Raw genomic sequence first — 7,605 nt, forward strand, 5'->3', positions numbered from 1 at the left:
TTTATAAAATGATTGTATTTACGGTAATAGTGTTGATGATCTTCATTAGGTGGCCCAAATATACTAAAATTATTACGAGCATCCATCCTTATTTATAAATGTGTAAAGAAGCAAAATTATTATTACATTGTTCAAATTTCTATATAATTTATAAATATAAATCTGTACGTATGTACCTGTAAATATGTATATTGCGCGCGCGTGTGTGTGTGTGTGTGTACGCGTGTGTATGTGCGTGTGTGTATATATTTCTATAATAGATAGATACACAGTGTGCAATTCATTTCGAAATTATTCTTGCCCATCTAATGGTTGTCTGGAAGAGATCACTCTTAGCGATAAGACCAAGAAAAAATGTTTCACAATATTTATTCATTTTGTGTACAATAAAGAATACTCTTTCACTGGTGGTAGGACCTCTTGGGAGTCCACACGGGTAGGTACCACCACCCCGCCTATTTCCGCCGTGAAGCAATAATGCGTTTCGGTTCGAAGGGTGGGGTAGCCGTTGTAACTATACTGAGACCTTAGAACTTATATCTCGAGGTGGGTGGCGCATTTACGTTGTAGATGTCTATGGGCTCCAGTAACCACTTAACATCAGGTGGGCTGTGAGCTCGTCCATCCATCTAAGCAATAAAAAAAAAACAACTCTATCTCGCTCTCTCTTTCTCATCAAACAACTCTTTAAAAAAAAGCAATGATTTAATAAGAATTAAATGAAAAAGCAAAGAATTAATATGTATTTACAACTAGCTAGACGTCTATAAAATTTTGTAACCGAAAAAATATATGTGTATAAACCATTAGAATAGATAAAACCTTAAAAAACAACATTATTATTAAAAACGAAAGAAAAAATCTTGATATTGTATTGGTTTCACGGCAAAATTTTTAGTGACTACTTAACTTGCTTGAAAGTGAAGAAATACTCTCAAAATCCATTAATTTGTAACTCGCACTCGCACATACAATAATCGAGAGGCTCACTTCGGTAAAGCTATTCGATACATGAGATAGCAACATAAACAAACCTTCTCTCTCCCACAAAATGAGATTCATAAGCTTACCACTAGGTGGCACTGATACAAACTCACACAAATTAAACATAACATTAACATCGACTGAGTAATTAAAAAAACTCGCACTAAGCACAGGTACATTACCCATTACCCGACTAATTATAAATATCGTTAGAAAGCTTGGCGTTTCAATTAAACGCCTAAAAAAAAAAACTTGCATGCTACCAACATAAAAGAAAAAATTATTGCTTCTAAAGATGAATAAACGTCCTGCAAATAGAGTAACTCGCACTCAGAGCTCCGCACGTTTCACCGTGAAGAGCGTACACTCGATGCGAGTCATTCGATTCGATTTTTGAAACTCGCACTAAGCCTACTGCAAATCAAGTAACTCGCACTCAGAGCTCCGCACGTTTCACCGTGAAGAGCGTACACTCGATGCGAGTCAATCGATTCCATTTTTGAAACTCGCACTAAGCCTACAGTGTGCTTAGTGCGAGTTTTGTAACGTTCTCACTAGCGAGCCAGTTTGCTCAAATTTGTATGCAATTGGAACAGCGCCCCTAGCGGCAAACGTACTCGGTGTTATTTTGTGAGTGCGAGTTCATATTAACGTTGTGATCTCGTAACCGAGTAATTTTACCGAAATGAGTACTACGAATGACATTTGTGCGAGTGCGTGTTACAAATTAGTGGATTTTAACGTTTCGATCGAGCATTTCTTTAGTAGTTTTATTTTTCCAACTAGAGAGGCAAAAATATCATGCCATAGAACCTAATTTTTTTTTATGAAAAATGATAATATGGAGTGAAATGGATTTGATTAATTTGAAGCATTAATCAATTGGCATGGAATGAAATGAAATGAGATCAGATAATATGGGATAAAATATAATCTCTGCAAAATGCTGATTATATACTGAGATTTTTTTCAGTGGACCTTTTCGAAGACTTCGAGAAGCTACGTCCAGCGGTTTTGTTTAATTTTTTTAAATTTTCGCACTTTCACAGATACTAAACAGTTAATAAACCCACGTTACTTTGTTATTGCACAGATGGGTGGACGAGCTCCCGGCCCACCTAATCTTAAGTGGTTACCGGAGCCCATAGACATCTACAACGCAAATGTCGCCTCCCACCTTGAGATATTAGTTCTAAGGTCTCAGTATAGTTACAACGGTTGTCCCACCCTTCAAACCGAAACGCATTACTGCTTCACGGCAAAAATAGGTAGGGTGGTGATACCTACCCGTGCGGACTCACAAGACGTCCTACCACCAGTAATTACAAAAATTAATTTTGCGGGTTTGATTTTTATTACATGATGCTATTCCTTTACAGTGAAAGTCAATCGTAAACATTTGATAAGTACGTATTTCATTAGAAAAATTGATACCCGCCGGCGGGATTAGAACACCGGTGCATTGCAAGATACGAATACACCGGACGCCTTAACCTTTAACACGTTAACAGTCCGGTGTTACGTATGTGGTACACGGTGAGCGGTTCCGCCGAGTTCGTGTACCCTATGAGGTACACGAGCCGATGTGTTTCTCTACGGGGCCTAGATCCACGGACTTGTCAAATTAGTTAGTGTTTTCTTTGTGGACTTGTGGTCAAGGATCTAATAAATGGAGAAAGTCGAAAACATGTCATATTTTTTAAAAATTCTTAGTATAGCAACACGACATAAAAAAAACTTAGAAAAAAATACAAATTTTAATTGGTGAACTAAAAGTTTAGAAAAACAAACAACGCAATTTGCTTTTATGCAAATTTTACATTGCGTTGATACCCTTTTGGCTTTGGCCTGTGCATATGGAGCAAGTCGACCTTCATCAAGAAGGTTTTGGCAGCATCCCACGCATCGTCTTCGGATGAATCGAGATTCTTTCTTGCCCAAAAACTCAAAAAAATGTGTTTTTTTCAGCGGCGTAATTTGAACTTGACCGTTTCATGTACTGCTAGAATGCTTTTCTCCCCTTCTCTCCTCTTTCGGCAAACCTTTTCTCTTTTTATTGACTGTGCCACAGAGGTCTGTATTGCGAGAAAGCATAAATTCTGTCAAAGGATCGCTCGTGTAGTAGTTGTCAGTTATCATGCAGCGACCTTCATCAAGTAAACCTTTGCCAATGTTACTACTATACTTCCGGAGGTATCCAAACCAAAAACTTGCACATTTTGACCATTATAAATTTGGTATCCCCAAGTTTTCTGCAGACCATAGTTTATAGATCTTATGTTATATTTATGTGTTTGAGGGTATGTATTGGCGGAAAAGTAGTCTGCCGCGGAAGTGTACCATCGATATGGTAATAAACTAACCATACATACGTCTACTGGAACACTCATGAGCCTGTGGTACACGTTAAAGTTACCCGGTAATTTAATTCATAGGTCCGTGTACCGCCCGCTGTACACGGGTATATCCGGGGTCAACGACCATATTTTGTTACTTTTAATGCATCAGCCGATAGGTGGACATCTAATAATGGCCAAAAAATATATAATCACATTTGGACATATGGCGTGTTTCGGAACGCTTGTATAGGGACTGTTAACGTGTTAAGCCAGGACGGTCTCAAAATTACACTTATACACGAAGAAATATTAAATACGCATTAACTAAGAAACATTAAATAGACAAAATAAAACAATTCACACAATTTAGCTCCTCGCGGTCCCTCCAAAATGTCTTTTCACCTTTTTTTCCTAGTTGTTCAATTGTAAATGAATAAATCAAAATCAAATCGAGTTTACGTTCTATACGGTGAAAAATGAAGAATTGTGAGTGTGAGTTGAGATATGCTACTCGCTTCGCAGGGCGTTTATTCACCGAGAGCAGCAATAATATTATTTCTCGTATATTGGTAGCACGTGATGTTTTGGCATTAGACCGTCTAAATGAAATACAACGCATTTTAATGGGAACCAACTACTTTCAAAATTATTCGGGTAATGTCACGTGTTCAATACTATTTTGTACCTTTAGAATTAAAGTGGCTCAACCCAAAATTCTTACTTTCTGGTAAACTTCAATATTGTAATACAATAATTGTATTTTTTTAGTTTTTCGGTTTAAACACTTTAAGGCATGCCATTTTAAAGACAGAAAGAGTACTTTGTCCTTTTCTAGACTAAAAGAGACTGTTTAATTTTATAAGCTGATAGAATAATATAGAAAAGAATAATAGGATACCCTCTAATCGTCACATTGGAAAAAGGTATGTCTTTATCATTTTATCATTTAAATTATTTTTTATTGCACTTATAAAACTAATTTAATTTACAATATGTAACTACATATATCTATAACTAATCCGTACTTGTCAAATTCCTCATAAATTGTCAATATTCTTAATAAAATTCCTATTAATAATATACAAGTGCAAATGTTGAGCTGCTTGCTAGAAATGATATAATAGTGTTTTGTTTTTTTGTTGTTTCCTTGTAGGCTGCCTGTAATAATCTAAATCTGTGTGAAAGGCAATAAATGATTTTATTATTATCTACTAATGGTAGTCCAGTGGTCGAAATTTGACCATAATTTATTTAAATTTTAAGTTTGAACATTATTATAGTTCTATTGTCACCTTTCTATTATCATCATTTCTATAATAATCATTGCTCTATGTCGCCAAGGCTACATTATAGAAAAATAATATTAAAGACAAAAAATATTAATCTATTCTCAATTTGACCACAGATTGATAAATCAATAAACAAAAAAAGTATAAATGCATGTGTGTGTGTGTGTGTGTGTCAAATACATGGTAATGTGTGTAAGCTTTTTTTATTCATTTAGTTTATTTTTTTATTGTTTATGCACAATAAAAAAAAAAAATAGCAATCTGCACTACTTCTCTATATTCTCTATGAGTGTGGGAAATTTCGTACTTCTCCGTCCGCGCAATTTTCGTAAAAAGGAGTCCAACATTTTTGCTGCACGTATTACCTACTTAAAATGTAGGTTCTTAATAATAATACATAAGTGTTTTGAAATATAAAACTAATCTTAAATTTTTTAGTTATACCACTTCCATTCTAAGGGTGCAATTTCGTAAACAAACTTTGCCGTAATGGCGTAACCTTTAAAATACACGAAAACTGCCCAGCATAAACATATTTTTTTAGTAACTTTAATAGAAGTATTAGAATTAGAAGTTTATTATAGAATTTATTTAATTGTAATTACATATTTAGACATACTTAACATAATTAATCTTGGAATAGGTAATTATTTCAGCTTTTTTTAATTAAAGAAATTATGTTTTACATAGGTTTAATCTTTTACCCGTTGAACGTTTATAAAATGATTGTATTTACTGTAATAGTGTTGATGATCTTCATTAGGTGGCCCAAATATACTAAAATTATTACGAGCATCCATCCTTATTTATAAATGTGTAAAGAAGCAAAATTATTATTACATTGTTCAAATTTCTATATAATTTATAAATATAAATCTGTACGTATGTACCTGTAAATATGTATATTGCGCGCGTGTGTGTGTGTGTGTGTGTGCGCGTGTGTATGTGCGTGTGTGTATATATTTCTATAATAGATAGATACACAGTGTGCAATTCATTTCGAAATTATTCTTGCCCATCTAATGGTTGTCTGGAAGAAATCACTCTTAGCGATAAGACCAAGAAAAAATGTTTCACAATATTTATTCATTTTGTGTACAATAAAGAATACTCTTTCACTGGTGGTAGGACCTCTTGGGAGTCCACACGGGTAGGTACCACCACCCCGCCTATTTCCGCCGTGAAGCAATAATGCGTTTCGGTTCGAAGGGTGGGGTAGCCGTTGTAACTATACTGAGACCTTAGAACTTATATCTCGAGGTGGGTGGCGCATTTACGTTGTAGATGTCTATGGGCTCCAGTAACCACTTAACATCAGGTTTTTTTTTTTTTTTTTTTTTATTGCTTAGGTGGATGGACGAGCTCACAGCCCACCTGGTGTTAAGTGGTTACTGGAGCCCACTGGTTACTGGGCTGTGAGCTCGTCCATCCATCTAAGCAATAAAAAAAAAACAACTCTATCTCGCTCTCTCTCTCTCATCAAACAACTCTTTAAAAAAAAGCAATGATTTAATAAGAATTAAATGAAAAAGCAAAGAATTAGTATTTACAACTAGCTAGACGTCTATAAAATTTTCTAACCGAAAAAATATATGTGTATAAACCATTAGAATAGATAAAACCTTAAAAAACAACATTATTATTAAAAACGAAAGAAAAAATCTTGATATTGTATTGGTTTCACGGCAAAATTTTTAGTGACTACTTAACTTGCTTGAAAGTGAAGAAATACTCTCAAAATCCATTAATTTGTAACTCGCACTCGCACATACAATAATCGAGAGGCTCACTTCGGTAAAGCTATTCGATACATGAGACAGCAACATAAACAAACCTTCTCTCTCCCACAAAATGAGATTCATAAGCTTACCACTAGGTGGCACTGATACAAACTCACACAAATTAAACATAACATTAACATCGACTGAGTAATTAAAAAAACTCGCACTAAGCACAGGTACATTACCCATTACTCGACTAATTATAAATATCGTTAGAAAGCTTGGCATTTCAATTAAACGCCTTAAAAAAAAACTTGCGTGCTACCAATATAAAAGAAAAAATTTTTGCTTCTAAAGATGAATAATCGTCCTGCAAATCGAGTAACTCGCACTCAGAGCTCCGCACGTTTCACCGTGAAGAGCGTACACTCGATGCGAGTCATTCGATTCGATTTTTGAAACTCGCACTAAGCCTACAGAGCTCCGCACGTTTCACCGTGAAGAGCGTACACTCGATGCGAGTCATTCGATTCGATTTTTGAAACTCGCACTAAGCCTACTGATGCCAACGTGGAGAGCTGCGGCTAACTCAGTGGTAGAGTTCCGCCGCCTTCAATTCGTCGTTGTTGACTTTTAGTTTTTAGGTGACTACGAAGTTCATTTTTTAGATCAAAATTTCCATGTCGGAAGCGTTCTAACCAACAACGAGTCTTGCGTTCGTCTGTAGCGTTCACTCCACACACACACACGTCATTACCGGTGTGAGACGAAGAGACGATACTCTTATTTTTATCATATCCATATTGATGACAAAAACACAAATGTAGTGAATATAAACACTACCTAATCAATAAACAAACGACAGAATATGGAAACAGAATTCCATATTATGAAATATAATAAATAAAATTAAAAATTTCAGAATGTATTGTCATCCCCTACACAAATTATGTTGCAAATGGCCAGTATTGTAAAACCTCCACTTTATAGGTAAAGACCCATTAAATAAAGTAAGCTGTAAAGAAATCTGCTGTCCTCTAATAAATTGCAGAGTACCTATATCTTTTTTAATATCCTGCCAAAGGCAAATTAGAGTAGTTGACGCCATAGATAATAACACTTGTTGACGCCCGTCAAAGAATAAAGAAATTACGTATGACACAGTAATTTATTAACATTATAGAATATAAACATTACAAACACGTGCATCCTTTACATATTGTTTAGAGTATAATAGCATTTACCGGCTCCATTGATGTAAAATATTATTAT

The sequence above is a fragment of the Bombyx mandarina genome, chromosome 12, assembly GCF_030267445.1.
Source record: "Bombyx mandarina strain Sakado chromosome 12, ASM3026744v2".
NCBI lineage: Eukaryota > Metazoa > Arthropoda > Insecta > Lepidoptera > Bombycidae > Bombyx > Bombyx mandarina.